We start from the raw sequence: 17596 nt of genomic DNA, 5'->3' as shown, positions 1-17596 counted from the left end.
ACATTTTTCTATAATTATTGTTCTAGAGAGTACAGAGCAATAGATGAATTTTGACAAAATGTGACTGTAAATGTTAAAATAATGATTTAATAAAGTCTAAATATCAATTATATATAAAAATATTAGAGAGTAGTATGATGAAATGACAGCAGGGGGCAGTAAAATACCACTTATTGGCTGTTATAGCCATCCAAGCTGTTATAGCCATCAGATTTACACTCTATTATAGCCATTCAAATGAATTAATTATACCTTTTCTGATAATGATTGATCTAGAGAGTCCAGATAATTGTACTGCACTGGTTTTAAACATTAAGATATGAACATTATACGATCATAGATGGAAAAGACCATATACAGCCAATACAGGCACTTTACCATAGGAAATACATGGTTTTAAAGCTTTTCAACAGTTATAGCGCCACCTATTGTCCGATCTCCATGAAACTTTGCATGCTTCTTCAGCATGGTATGACACATATGCTCATCAATTTTTGTGAAGTTCTGAGTTTTTATTTATGATTTATAGGCTTTTGAGTGTGTTTTGACACACCCCTTTTATAAACGACCCTGTTATAGCAAAGCAAAGGGCAAAGTTCAACTTTTTTTCGATAATTATTGATCTAGAGAGTCCAGAGAATTGTCCTAGACTGGTCTGGTTCCGATCGGGTGAAAAACCAGGGACTAGTTCGCAAAAGTAGGTTTTTAACATATTCGTGAATATTTAATGAACGGTTTGATTGACAGCAATGGTTCTAGAGGCAAAGTTGTTCAACATGAGGAGATCTATCAAATGATATGCATATTGTGGGGATGTGTGCAACACCACGTGATTACAGAGCCGTAAAACTCGTTAGCGCCAACTAGTGGCCGATTTCTTTCAAAACTCTAACAGACCTCTTGGGCCATGAGTCGAATATGCCCATAGAGTTTCGTTCCGATTGGCCTCCGTTAACCTCGTCTCACAGGTGCTCAAATTTCATTGGCCGATGGCGGCCATGTTTTTTTAGATACGCCAATATCCTTTTTCACATCCATGGCACCTTGGACCAAGACACTGCATACCAATTTTCAAGTCAATCGGACTAACGGTCAGGTGGCCACACCCCCTTTTATGTTTTTTTAATGTTATAGCGCCACCTAGTGTTAGATCGACGCAGTTTTTTTACTGTGACCTCAGATTGAACTCATAAATATGTGTACCAAGTTTGGTGAAAATATTTCATTTCGTTCACGAGTTAGACCCATTTAAGTAAAATTAGCTCCGCCTCCTTCGAACGTTTGGGCACTCCCTAGCAACCGTGAATCGAAATTTCAACTTTTTTTCGATAATTATTGATATTCAGTGTCCAGAGAATCTTTCTGCACTGGTTTGGTTCCAATCGGGCAAAAAACCAGGGACTAGTTCGCAAAAGTAGGTTTTAGACAAAACCGGAAATAGCGGAAAAATTTGCATACCGGAAATGAAATCCTTGAGGCCATTTTTGTTCTGCTTGAGCCAAGGATTCCAATGATATAAGACACTTGATGTTGGGACACAGGGTTATTGAGATTTAAGGAAAATAGTGCCATTTTTTTGTTTTTTGCGCTATAGCGCCACCTATGGGCCAATCGGGCTCATATTTTGATAACCTCTCCTCGATTTCTGTGCTACCTTAATCCCAAATATCAAGTCTCTAGCTCTTACGGTTTGGTCTGCACGATGCGTTTTAGGGCGGAATAATAATAATAATAATAAAAATTAAAGCTGCAAGCAGCATTTAGCGGTGTTCAAGCAGTTAAGGCCTTTAAGGCCGTTAAGCACAAAAGCATCAAAATACATTAAGTTTTATGTAGCAAGCATGATTTACCATGATATACTACATTTCAGTGTGATTTTTCATGATTTACCATGTTCCAGTATGATTTACCATGAATCTAGCATAATTTACCATAGTTTTACCATGATTTACCATGTTCTAGTATGATTTACCATGAATCTAGCATGATTCACCATAGTTTTACCATGATTTACCATGTTCTAGTATGATTTACCATGAATCTAGCATGATTCACAATGTTCTAGTATGCTTTACATGATTTACCCTGTTGTAGCATAATTTACCATCGTTTACCATGATTTATCACGCTCTGGTATGATTTACCATGAATCTAGCATGATTTACCATAGTTTTACCATGATATTCCATGTTGTAGTATGCTTTACATGATTTACCCTGTTCTAGCACGATTTACCATTGTTTACCATGATTTACTGCGTTCTAGTATGATTTACCATGCATGTGTCAGTACAAATAAAGTGTTACACTCTGACAAAATATGATTGTGTTATAATAGTAATTGTTATATAATGGATTTTATAGTAAGCATGGATAAATTGCAGTTAACATGGAAAAACTGGTTTGCTTTAGTTCAGAATTTTGTTGAAACTCAAGGCTGTTAAAATGAAAGTGAGCCAATAAGTGGTCTTCTACTGCCCTCTGCTGGCCACTCTACTTATTAATAAAGTCTTTTTGCATTCATATCTAGACACACTATCTAGACACACACACACACACACACACACACACACACACACACACACACACACACACAAGTCATTATGAAAATATGAAATGCTTATAGACCATTAAAATATATGTCTTTGCAAGCTATTAATCAGATTATTCAGGATTTATTCAAAAACATGGGACTACACACACACATTCTGTTGTAGATAAAGTGATCTGAACTGTGTCTCATTCAGGATTAACATTTGTCTGTGACACAATGCTTCAATAGATGAATTTTGACAAAATGTGACTGTAAATGTTAAAATAGTGATTTTATAAACTCTAAATAAGAATAATAGAATATTAGTAGTTAGTAGCATGACAAAATGACTATTTTAAACAGCAGGGGGCAGTAGAATACAACTTATTGGCTTAATATGCCATTATGTTATAACTTTAACCTTTTAAACTGTTATAGATGCATTATTTCTTATCTTATTTAGAGTCACATGTTCTGACTTGTTTTTAAGAAGATCTGAACATTCATTGAAGAGATATAGGCTTTCTTGGTCAAGGCTACATATTGAAGTGACCCTATTATAGCCATCCAACTGAAGAAGTTATAACTTTTCTGATAATTATTTATCTAGAGAGTCCAGAGAATTGTACTGCCCTGATTTTGAACATTATGATATAAATATTGTATGATCATAAATGGAACACACCATTTACAGCCAATACAGGCAATTTACCATAGGAAATACATGGTTTTAAAGCTTTTCAACAGTTATAGCGCCACCTATTGTCTGATCTCCATAAAACTTTGCATGCGTGTTCATGATGTTATGGCACATATGCTCACCAATTTTTGTGAAGTTCTGAGTTTTTATTTAGGATTTATAGGCTTTTGAGTGTGTTTTGACACGCCCCTTTTTATAAATGATCCTGTTATAATGAACCAATTGGCAAAGTTCAACTTTTTTTCGATAATTATTGATCTAGAGAGTCCAGAGAATTGTACTGCACTGATTTTGAACATTATGATATGAAAATTATATGACCATAGATGGAAAAGACCCATTTACAGCCAATACAAGCAATTTACCATAGGAAATACATGGTTTTAAACCTTTTTAACAGTTATAGCGCCACCTATTGTCCGATCTCCATAAAACTTTGCATGCTTGTTCATGATGTTATGTCACATATGCTCACCAATTTTTGTGAAGATCTGAGTTTTTTTTAATGATTTATAGGCTTTTGAGTGTGTTTTGACAAGCCCCTTTTTATAAATGATCATGTCATAGCAAACCAAAGGGCAAATTTCAACTTTTTTTCAATAATTATTGATCTAGAGAGTCCAGAGAATTGACCTAGACTGGTCTGGTTCCGATCGGGCAAAAAACCAGGGACTAGTTCGCAAAAGTAGGTTTTTAACATATTCATGAATATTTAATGAACGGTTTGATTGACAGCAATGGTTCTAGAGGCAAAGTTGTTCAGCATGAGGAGATCTATCAAATGATATGCATGTTGTGGCGATATGTGCAACACCACGTGATTACAGAGCCGTAAAACTTGTTAGCGCCAACTAGTGGCCGATTTCTTTCAAAACTCTTACAGACCTCTTGGGCCATGAGTCGAACATGCCCATCGAGTTTCGTTCCGATTGGCCTTCGTTAACCTTGTCTTATACTTCATTGGCCGATGGCGGCCATGTTTTTTGAGATACGCCAATGTCCTCATACACATACATGGGGCCTTGGACCAAGACACTGCATACCAATTTTCAAGTCAATCGGACTAACCACTAGGTGGCCATATGTTTTTTTCATGTTATAGCGCCACCTAGAGCTCAATCGACGCGATTTTTTTACTATGACCTCGGATTGAGCTCATACATATGTGTAGTGAGTTTGGTAAAAATATCTCATTTTGTTCACGGGTTATAGCCATTTTAGTAAAATAGGCTCCTCCCACAACGATTATTTTGCCCCCCCTAGCGACCGGAAATCAAAATTTCGACTTTTTTTCAATGATTATTGATATTCAGACTCCAGAGAACATTTCTGCACTGGTTTGGTTCCGATCAGGCGAAAAACCAGGGACTAGTTTGCAAAAGTAGATTTTGGACAAAACCGGAAATAGCGGAAAAATTTGCATACCGGAAATGAAATCGGAGATATACGTTTTTTAAGTCAAGAGTCCAGCTTTCCAAGGATATAAGACACTTGACTCTACGACATACGGTCTAGGAGTTATGACCAGTTTCGCGCTTTTGGTTGCTATAGCGCCACCTATGGGCCAATCGGGCTCAAAATTTGATAAGCTCTCCTCGATTTTTGTACTACCATCTGAGAAAGTTTCAAGTCTCTAGCATTTACGGTTTGGGCTGCACGATGCGTTTTACGGCGGAAGAATAATAATAATAATAATAATTAAAGCTGCTAGCAGCATTTAGCGGTGTTCAAGCAGTTAAGGCCTTTAAGGCCGTTAAGCACAAAAGCATCAAAAGACATTAAGTTTTATGTAGCAAGCATGATTTACCATGATATACTACATTTCAGTGTGATTTTTCATGATTTACCATGTTCCAGTATGATTTACCATGAATCTAACATGATTTTCCATAGTTTACCTTGATATACCATGTTATATGATGATTTACCATGATATAGCACATTCTAGAATAATTTACCAGGATTCTAGCATGATTAACCTTTTTTACCATGATTTACCATGTTTCTGGCATTATTTACCTTGATTTACCACATTGATAGCAATTATATGAAGCATAAGAACAATTGAAGTGATAAACTCTGACAAAATATGAATGTGTTATAAGAGTAATTGTTATATAAGTGATTTTATAGTGTCTATATACAAAAAAAGACTATTAATAAGAAGAGTGGCCAGCAGAGGGCAGTAGAAGACCACTTATTGGCTCACTTTCATTTTCAACTACTTTGTTTCTCCAGTATTCTCCACTGAAGCAAACCATTTTTTTCATGTTAACTCCATAATGCATGCTTACACACACACACACACACACACACACACACATTTTTGGGATATGTTATTGTGAAAATCAGTTTTAATGGTATATGCGCATTTCACATATTTCTTTGCAATGTAATAATATAAAACTAATTAAAGAAAATGCTTTAAGCATTTGTTTGTTAGCCAATGCTGAAAGCTGATAAAAAAAGATTAAAAATGTCTAATGCTGCTGCTCCATCTAGTGGACAACAGTGCTATTACAGCCTACTTATACAATAGGCCATGTTTTTCATATAATTTAATCTACACACGCTCATTCTGATGTAGATAGAGACATTTGGAACTTCAGGAGCCAATGTGACTCAATTGTCACTTCAATAGACGATTTTTGACTAAATGTTATTGTAAATGTTAAAATAGTGAATTTATAAAGTCTAAATATTAATTATAGTTGAGTAGTGTGACAAAATGACTTTTTTTAAACAGCAGGGGGCAGTAAAATACCACTTATTGGCTGTTAGCCTTTTTCAAGCTGTTATAGCTGTTCTTGACCTTTTTTTAAGAAGCTATGAGCATTTATTGAAAAGATATTGGCTTTCGCTCAAGGCTACATATTGAAGTGACCCTATTATAGTCATCCAAATGAAGAAGTTATACATTTTCCTATAATTATTGTTCTAGAGAGTACAGAGCAATAGATGAATTTTGACAAAATGTGATTATTAAATCATTATTTTAACATTTACAAAGTCTAAATATCAATTATATATAAAAATATTAGAGAGTAGTATGATGAAATGACAGCAGGGGGCAGTAAAATACCACTTTTTGGCTGTTATAGCCATCCAAGCTGTTATAGCTGTTATAGCCATCCGATTTACACTCTATTATAGCCATCCAAATGAAGTAATTATACCTTTTCTGATAATTATTGATCTAGAGAGTCCAGATAATTGTACTGCACTGGTTTTAAACATTAAGATATGAAAATTATACGATCATAGATGGAAAAGACCATTTACAGCCAATACAGGCAATTTACCATAGGAAATGTATGGTTTTAAAGCTTTTCAACAGTTATAGCGCCACCTATTGTCCGATCTCCATGAAACTTTGCATGCTTCTTCACCATGGTATGACACATATGCTCATCAATTTTTGTGAAGTTCTGAGTTTTTATTTATGATTTATAGGCTTTTGAGTGTGTTTTGACACGCCCCTTTTTATAAATGATCCTGTTATAATGAACCAAATGGCAAATTTCAACTTTTTTTCAATAATTATTGATCTAGAGAGTCCAGAGAATTGTCCTAGACTGGTCTGGTTCCAATCGGGCGAAAAACCAGGGACTAGTTTGCAAAAGTAGGTTTTTAACATATTCGTGAATATTTAATGAACGGTTTGATTGACAGCAATGGTTCTAGAGGCAAAGTTGTTCATCATGAGGAGATCTATCAAATGATATGCATTTTGTGGGGATGTGTGCAACACCACGTGATTACAGAGCCGTAAAACTCGTTAGCGCCAACTAGTGGCCGATTTCTTTCAAAACTCTTACAGACCTCTTGGGCCATGAGTCGAACATGCCCATTGAGTTTCGTTCCGATTGGCCTCCGTTAACCTCGTCTCACAGGTGCTCAAACTTCATTGGCCGATGGCGGCCATGTTTTTTGAGATACGCCAATGTCCTCATAGACAATCATGGGGCCTTGGACCAAGACACTGCATACCAATTTTCAGGTAAATCGGACTAACGGTCAGGTGGCCACACCCCCTTTTATGTTTTTTTAATGTTATAGCGCCACCTAGTGTTAGATCGACGCGGTTTTTTTACTGTGACCCCACACTGTCCTCATACACATGTGTGTCAAGTTTGGTGAAGATATCTCATTTCGTTCTCGAGTTATAGCCATTTTTGTAAAATAGGCTCCTCCCACAACGTTCATTTTGCGCCCCCTAGCAACCGGAAATCGAAATTTCAACTTTTTTTCAATAATTATTGATATTCAGACTCCAGAGAACATTTCTACACTGGTTTGGTTCCGATCGGGCAAAAAACCAGGGACTAGTTCGCAAAAGTAGTTTTTCAACAAAATTCAAAATGGCGGAAAATCTATCATGGCGGAAATGAAATCGGAGATATACGTTTTTTAAGTTAAGAGTCCAGCTTTCCAATGATATAAGACACTTGAGTCTACGCCTTACGGTTTAGGAGTTATGAGCCGTTACGCGCAATTGATTGCTGTAGCGCCACCTATAGGCCAATCGGGGTCATACTCTCTGAACCTCTCCTCGATTTTTGTACTACCATCTGACAAAGTTTCAGAGCTCCAGCACTTACGGTTTGGGCTGCACGATGCGTTTTAGGGGAAAATAATAATAATAATAATTAAAGCTGCTAGCAGCATTTAGCGGTGTTCAAGCATTTAAGCCCTTTTAGCACATAAGCATTAAAGACATTTAGCAAGCATGTAACCACTGACATAATAGATAGAAAACCATTTACCATGATTCTAGCATGATTTACCATAGTTTTACCATGATTTCCCATAGTTTTACCATGCTTTACCATACTTTTACCATGATTTACCATGTTCTAGTATGATTTACCATGAATCTAGCATGATTTACCATAGTTTTACCATGATATTCCATGTTGTAGCATGATTTACATGATTTACCCTTTTCTAGCATGATTTACCATTGTTTACCATGATTTACTCATCAGTACAAATAAAGTGTTACACTCTGACAAAATATGATTGTGTTATAATAGTAATTGTTATATAATGGATTTTATAGTAAGCATGGATAATGCAGTTAACATGGAAAAACTGGTTTGCTTTAGTTCAGAATTTTGTTGCTGAAACTCAAGGCTGTTAAAATGAAAGTGAGCCAATAAGTGGTCTTCTACTGCCCTCTGCTGGCCACTCTACTTATTAATAAAGTCTTTTCACATGTGCTTTCAGATCTAGACACACACACACACACACACAAGTCATTATGAAAATATATGAAATGCTTATAGACCATTAAAATATATGTCTTTGCAAGCTATTAATCAGATTATTCAGGATTTATTCAAAAACATGGGACTACACACACACATTCTGTTGTAGATAAAGTGATCTGAACTGTGTCTCATTCAGGATTAACATTTGTCTGTGACACAATGCTTCAATAGATGAATTTTGACAAAATGTGAGTGTAAATGTTAAAATAGTGATTTTATAAACTCTAAATAAGAATAATAGAATATTAGTAGTTAGTAGCATGACAAAATGACTATTTTAAACAGCAGGGGGCAGTAGAATACAACTTATTGGCTTAATATGCCATTATGTTATAACTTTAACCTTTTAAACTGTTATAGATGCATTATTTCTTATCTTAATTAGAGTCACATGTTCTGACTTGTTTTTAAGAAGATCTGAGCATTCATTGAAGAGATATAGGCTTTCTTGGTCAAGGCTACATATTAAAGTGACCCTATTATAGCCATCCAAATGAAGAAGTTGTAACTTTTCTGATAATTATTTATCTAGAGAGTCCAGAGAATTGTACTGCACTTATTTTGAACATTTTGATATAAATATTATATGATCATAGATGGAACACACCATTTACAGCCAATACAGGCAATTTACCATAGGAAATACATGGTTTTAAACCTTTTCAACAGTTATAGCGCCACCTATTGTCCGATCTCCATAAAACTTTGCATGCTTGTTCATGATGTTATGTCACATATGCTCACCAATTTTTGTGAAGTTCTGAGTTTTTTTTAATGATTTATAGGCTTTTGAGTGTATTTGGACACGCCCCTTTTCTAAATGACCCTATTATAGCCATACGAAAAATGCAAAAGTTAAACTTTTTTTTAATAATTATTGATCTAGAGAGTCCAGAGAAATGTCCTAGACTGGTCTGGTTCCGATCGGGCGAAAAACCAGGGACTAGTTCGCAAAAGTAGGTTTTTAACATATTCGTGAATATTTAATGAACGGTTTGATTGACAGCAATGGTTCTAGAGGCAAAGTTGTTCAGCATGAGGAGATCTATCAAATTATAGGCATTTTGTGGGGATGTGTGCAACACCACGTGATTACAGAGCCATAAAACTCGTTAGCGCCAACTAGTGGCCGATTTCTTTCAAAACTCTTACAGACCTCTTGGGCCATGAGTCGAACATGCCCATCGAGTTTCGTTCCGATTGGCCTCCGTTAACCTCGTCTCACAGGTGCTCAAACTTAATTGGCCGATGGCGGCCATGTTTTTTGAGATACGCCAATGTCCTCATAAACATACATGGGGCCTTGGACCAAGACACTGCATACCAATTTTCAAGTCAATCGGACTAACCACTAGGTGGCCATATGTTTTTTTCATGTTATAGCGCCACCTAGAGCTCAATCAACGCAATTTTTTTACTGTGACCTCAGATTGAGCTCATACATATGTGTAGCAAGTTTGGTAAAAATATCTCATTTTGTTTACGAGTTATAGCCATTTTAGTAAAATAGGCTCCTCCCACAACGTTTATTTTGCACCCCCTAGCGACCGGAAATCGAAATTTCGACTTTTTTTCAATAATTATTGATATTCAGACTCCAGAGAACATTTCTGCACTGGTTTGGTTCCAATCGGGCAAAAAACCAAGGACTAGTTTGCAAAAGTAGTTTTTTGACAAAATTCAAAATGGCGGAAAATCTATATTGGCGGAAATTAAATCGGAGATATACGTTTTTTTCGTCAGGTGACCAGCTTTCCAGTGATATAAGACACTTGAGTCTACGACTTACGGTCTAGGAGTTATGAGCAGTTTCGCGCAATTGGTTGCTATAGCGCCACCTATGGGCCAATCGGGCTCATAATTTGATAACCTCTCCTCGATTTTTGTACTACCATCTGACAAAGTTTCAAGGCTCCAGCTCTTACGGTTTGGGCTGCACGATGCGTTTTACGGCGGAAGAAAAATAATAATAATAATAATAAAAATCCTTACAAATACAATAGGTTTTCAGCACTTCGTGCTTGAACACCTAATTAAAGCTGCTAGCAGCATTTAGCGGTGTTCAAGCAGTTAAGGCCTTTAAGGCCGTTAAGCACAAAAGCATCAAAAGACATTAAGTTTTATGTAGCAAGCGTTTAACCATTGACATCATAGATGAAATAGACCATGTTTTAGCATGATTTACTATGATATACCAAATTTAGTGTGATTTTTCATGATCTACCATGTTCCAGTATGATTTACCATGAATCTAGCATGATTTACCACAGTTTACCAGGTTTTACCATGTTATAGGATGATTTACCATGATATACCACATTGTAGAATGATTTACCAGGATCGTAGCATCATTTACCATGATTCATCACATTGCTAGCATGATTTGCCATGATACACCATGTAATAGTATTTTTTACTATGATTTACCATGTTTCTATCGTGATTTACCATGATTGCCCACATTGCTGCATTGATGTGAAGTGCCAATAAAAATGAAGTGATAAACTCTGACAAAAAATTATTGTGTTATAATAGTTAACATGGAAAAACTGGTTTGCAGAATAATGGTGAAAATCAAGTGTGTCAAAATGAGAGTAAGCCAATAAGTGGTCTTCTACTGCCCTCTGCTGGCCACTCTACTTATTAATAAAGTGTTTTCACGGGTGCTTTTGCACTCATATGTAGACATTTGCTCACACACACACACACACACAAAGTCATTATGAAAATATATTTTAATGGTCTATAAGCATTTCATGTCTTTGCAAGCTATTAATCAGATTATTCAGAATTTATTCATAAACATGGGACTACACACACACACACACATTCTATTGTAGATTAAACTGTCTCATTCAGGGTTCACATTTGTCAATGTGACAATGAATTTTGACTAAATGTGAGTGTAAATGTTAAAATAGTGATTTTATAAAGTCTAAATATGAATTATAGAATAATATTAGTTAGTAGCATGACAAAATGACTATTTTAAACAGCAGGGGGCAGTAAAATACCACTTATTGGCTTAATATGCCAGTGTTCATATCATTTTCACCTTTTTAATTGTTATAGAGGCATATTTTGTCCGATTTGTCTGAAATTTTTCATGCTTGTTTAGAGTCACGTGTCACATGTTCTGACTTGATTTGAAGAAGATCTGAGCATTCATTGAAGAGATATAGGCGTTTGGGGACACTTGGTCAAAGCTACATATTGAAGTGACCCTATTAAAGCCATCCAAATGAAGAAGTTATACCTTTTCTGATATTTATTGATCTAGAGAGTCCAGAGAATTGTACTGCACTGGTTTAGAACATTATGATATGAACTTTATATGATCATAGATGGAAAAGACCATTTACAGCCAATACAGGCAATTTACCATAGGAAATGTATGGTTTTAAAGCTTTTTAACAGTTATAGCGCCACCTATGGTCCGATCTCCATGACACTTTGCATGCTTCTTCAGCATGTTATGACACATATGCTCATCAATTTTTGTCAAGTTCTGAGTTTTTGTTTAGGATTTACAGGCTTTTGAGTGCATTTTGACACGCCCCCTTTTCTAAATGACCCTGTTATAGCAAACCAAAGGGCAAAGTTCAACTTTTTTTTAATAATTATTGATCTAGAGAGTCCAGAGAATTGTCCTAGACTGGTCTGGTTCCGATCGGGCAAAAAACCAGGGACTAGTTTGCAAAAGAAGGTTTTTAACATATTCGTGAATATTTAATGAACGATTTGATTGACAGCAATGGTTCTAGAGGCAAAGTTGTTCAGCATGAGGAGATCTATCAGATGATATGCATTTTGTGGGGATGTGTGCAACACCACGTGATTACAGAGCCGTAAAACTCGTTAGCGCCAACTAGTGGCCGATTTCTTTCAAAACTCTTACAGACCTCTTGGGCCATGAGTCGAACATGCCCATCGAGTTTCGTTCCGATTGGCCTTCGTTAACCTCGTCTAATAGGTGCTCAAATTCATTGGCCAATGGCGGCCATGTTTTTTGAGTTACGCCAATTTCCTCATACACATACATGGGGCCTTGGACCAAGCCACTGCATACCAATTTTCAAGTCAATCGGACTAACGGTCAGGTGGCCACACCCCTTTTTATGTTTTTTTAATGTTATAGCACCACCTAGTGTTCGATCGTCGCGATTTTTTTACTGTGACCCCAGACTGTCCTTATACACATGTGTGTCAAGTTTGGTCAACCTATCTAATTTACTTCTGGAGTTATAGCCGTTTTAGTAAAATAGGCTCCTCCCACAACCTTCATTTTGCGCCTACTAGCGACCCTGAATCGAAAATTCTACTTTTTTTCAATAATTATTAATATTCAGACTCCAGAGAATATTTCTGCACTGGTTTGGTTCCGATCGGGCAAAAAACCAGGGACTAGTTTGCAAAAGTAGTTTTTTGACAAAATTCAAAATGGCGGAAAATCCATCATGGCGGAAATGAAATCGGAGATATACGTTTTTTTCGTCAGGTGACCAGCTTTCCAATGATATAAGACACTTGAGTCTACGACTTACGGTCTAAGAGTTATGATCCGTTTTGCGCAATTGGTTGCTATAGCGCCACCTATGGGCCAATCGGGCTCATAATTTGATAACCTCTCCTCGATTTTTGTACTACCATCTGACAAAGTTTCAGAGCTCCAGCACTTACGGTTTGGGCTGCACGACGCGTTTTACGGCAGAATAATAATAATAATAATAATAAAAATCAGTACAAATACAATAGGTTTTCAGCACTTCGTGCTTGAACACCTAAAAATCCTTACAATTACAATAGGTTTTCAGCACTTCGTGCTTGAACACCTAATCAGCACAATTACAATAGGTTTTCAGCACTTCGTGCTTGAACACCTAATTAAAGCTGCATGCAGCATTTTAGCGGTGTTCAAGCAGTTAAGCCTTTTAGCACATAAGCATTAAAGACATTTAGCAAGCGTGTAACCACTGACATAATAGATGGAAAACCGTTTACCATGATTTACCATGATACTAGCATGATTTACCATAGTTTTACCATGATTAACCATGTTCTAGTATGATTTACCATGAATCTAGCATGATTCACAATGTTCTAGTATGTTTTACATGATTTACCCTGTTGTAGCATAATTTACCATCGTTTACCATGATTTACCACGCTCTGGTATGATTTACCATGAATCTAGCATGATTTACCATAGTTTTACCATGATTTACCATGTTCTAGTATGATTTACCATGAATCTAGCATGATTCACCATAGTTTTACCATGATTTACCATGTTCTAGTATGATTTACCATGAATCTAGTATGATTCACAATGTTCTAGTATGCTTCACATGATTTACCCTGTTGTAGCATAATTTACCATCGTTTACCATGATTTACCACGCTCTGGTATGATTTACCATGAATCTCGCATGATTTACCATAGTTTTACCATGATATTCCATGTTGTAGTATGCTTTACATGATTTACCCTGTTCTAGCATGATTTACCATTGTTTACCATGATTTACTGCGTTCTAGTATGATTTACCATGCATCTAGCATGTGTCAGTACAAATAAAGTGTTACACTCTGACAAAATATGATTGTGTTATAATAGTAATTGTTATATAATGGATTTTATAGTAAGCATGGATAATGCAGTTAACATGGAAAAACTGGTTTGCTTTAGTTCAGAATTTTGTTGAAACTCAAGGCTGTTAAAATGAAAGTCAGCCAATAAGTGGTCTTCTACTGCCCTCTGCTGGCCACTCTACTTATTAATAAAGTCTTTTTGCATTCATATCTAGACACACACACACACACACACACAAGTCATTATGAAAATATATGAAATGCTTATAGACCATTAAAATATATGTATTTGCAAGCTATTAATCAGATTATTCAGGATTTATTCAGAAACATGGGACTACACACACATTCTGTTGTAGATAAAGTGATCTGAACTGTGTCTCATTCAGGATTAACATTTGTCTGTGACACAATGCTTCAATAGATGCATTTTGACAAAATGTGAGTGTAAATGTTAAAATAGTGATTTTATAAAGTCTAAATAAGAATTATAGAATATTATTAGTTAGTAGCATGACAAAATGACTATTTTAAACAGCAGGGGGCAGTAGAATACCAATTATTGGCTTAATATGCCATTATGTTATAATTTTCACCTTTTTAACTGTTATAGATGCATTATTTCTTATCTTATTTAGAGTCACATGTTCTGACTTGTTTTTAAGAAGATCTGAGCATTCATTGAAGAGATATAGGCTTTCTTGGTCAAGGCTACATATTGAAGTGACCCTATTATAGCCATCCAAATGAAAAAGTTATAACTTTTCTGATAATTATTTATCTAGAGAGTCCAGAGAATTGTACTGCACTGATTTTGAACATTTTGATATAAATATTATATGATCATAGATGGAACACACCATTTACAGCCAATACAGGCAATTTACCATAGGAAATACATGGTTTTAAAGCTTTTCAACAGTTATAGCGCCACCTATTGTCCGATCTCCATAAACCTTTGCATGCATGTTCATGATGTTATGTCACATATGCTCACCAATTTTTGTGAAGTTCTGAGTTTTTATTTATGATTTATAGGCTTTTGAGAGTGTTTTGACACGCCCCATTTTTATAAACGAACCTGTTATAATGAACCAAATGGCAAAGTTCAACTTTTTTTCAATAATTATTGATCTAGAGAGTCCAGAGAATTGTCCTAGACTGGTCTGGTTTTGATCGGGCAAAAAACCAGGGACTAGTTCGCAAAAGTAGGTTTTTAACATATTCGTGAATATTTAATGAACGATCTGATTGACAGCAATGGTTCTAGAGGCAAAGTTGTTCAACATGAGGAGATCTATCAATTGATATGCATTTTGGGGGGATGTGTGCAACACCACGTGATTACAGAGCCATAAAACTCGTTAGCGCCAACTAGTGGCCGATTTCTTTCAAAACTCTTACAGACCTCTTGGGCCATGAGTCGAACATGCCCATTGAGTTTCGTTCCGATCGGCCTCCGTTAACCTCGTCTCACAGGTGCTCAAACTTCATTGGCCGATGGCGGCCATGTTTTTTGAGATACTCCAATATCCTTTTACACATACATGGTACCTTGGTCCAAGACACTGCATACCAAATTTCAAGTCAATCGGACTAACGGTCAGGTGGCCACACCCCCTTTTATGTTTTTTTAATGTTATAGCGCCACCATGAGGTCAATCACCGCGGTTTTTTTACTGTGACCTCGAATTGAGCTCATACACATGTGTACCAAGTTTGGTGAAAATATTTCATTTTGTTCACGAGTTATACCCATTTTAGTAAAATTAGCTCCGCCTCCTTCGAACGTTTGGGCACCCCCTAGCGACCGTGAATCGAAATTTCAACTTTTTTTCGATAATTATTGATATTCAGTGTCCAGAGAATCTTTCTGCACTGGTTTGGTTCCAATCGGGCAAAAAACCAGGGACTAGTTCGCAAAAGTAGGTTTTGGACAAAACCGGAAATAGCGAAAAAATTAGCATACCGGAAATGAAATCCTTGAGGCCTTTTTCGTTCGGCTTGAGCCAAGGATTCCAATGATATAAGACACTTGATACTGGGACAAAGGGTTATTGAGATTTAAGCAAAATAGTCGAATTTTTTTGTTTTTTGCGCTACAGCGCCACCTATGGGCCAATCGGGCTCATATTTTGATAACCTCTCCTCGATTTCTGTGCTACCTTAATCCCAAATATCAAGTCTCTAGCTCTTACGGTTTGGTCTGCACGATGCGTTTTACGGCAGAATAATAATAATAATTAAAGCTGCTAGCAGCATTTAGCGGTGTTCAAGCAGTTAAGGCCTTTAAGGCCGTTAAGCACAAAAGCATCAAAAGACATTAAGTTTTATGTAGCAAGCATTTAACCATTGACATCATAGATGGAATAGACCATGTTTTAGCATGATTTACCATGATATACCAAATTTAGTGTGATTTTTCATGATCTACCATGTTCCAGTATGATTTATCATGAATCTAGCATGATTTACCACAGTTTACCATCATTTACCATGTTATAGGATGATTTACCATGATATACCACATTCTAGAATGATTTACCAGGATTGTAGCATGATTTACCATGATTCATCACATTGCTAGCATGATTTGCCATGATCCACCATGTAATAGTATTTTTTACTATGATTTACCATGTTTCTATCGTGATTTACCATGATTTACCACATTGCTGCATTGATGTGAAGGGCCAATAAAAATGAAGTGATAAACTCTGACAAAAAATGATTGTGTTATAATAGTTAACATGGAAAAACTGGTTTGCTTTAGTGCTGTGATTTACTGGTGAAAATCAAGTGTGTCAAAATGAAAGTGAGCCAATAAGTGGTCTTCTACTGCCCTCTGCTGGCCACTGTACTTATTAATAAAGTGTTTTCACAAGTGCTTTTGCATTCATATGTAGACATATGCTTACACACACACACACACACACACACATGGGATATGTTATTGTGAAAATCTCTTTTAATGGTGTATAAGCATGCATTTCACATATTTCTTTGTGATGTAATAATATAAAACTATATTAAAACTAATAAAAAAATTGCTTTAAGCGTTTGTTTGTTAGCCAATGCTGAAAGCTGATAAAAAAGATTAAAAATGTCGGTAACACTTTACAATAAGGTTCATTTATTAAACATTAGTTAATGTATTAATTAACATGAACTAACCATGAGCAATACATTTGTTCCTGTTTTTGTTCATCTTTGTTAACACTAGAATGGCCACGACGGTCATTTTGACCGTTTTGAATTTTATATCTGCAATAACTTTGTTGAAAAAAAAAAAAATCTCCTGCTGGTACCTGACTTTTCCTAAAAGTGTCTGTATTTTCATTTAAAATGTTTTTAATATAAATTACACATAAGGCAAACAAACAAATGAACATATTTACCTATTTCGGCCATAGACGGTCATATTGACCGCACTGAATTTCGCGGTATTCTTTTGTTACATTTCTCGCGGTTGACCTTTGTCTATTAGGAAATAATCAGA

This window comes from Rhinichthys klamathensis, unplaced genomic scaffold (assembly GCF_029890125.1).
Source record: "Rhinichthys klamathensis goyatoka isolate OS25496 unplaced genomic scaffold, OSU_Roscu_1.1 h1tg000019l_1, whole genome shotgun sequence".
NCBI classification, from domain to species: Eukaryota; Metazoa; Chordata; class Actinopteri; order Cypriniformes; family Leuciscidae; genus Rhinichthys; species Rhinichthys klamathensis.
The sequence above is the reverse complement of the archived record's forward strand: the minus strand, read 5'-3'. Positions refer to the sequence as shown.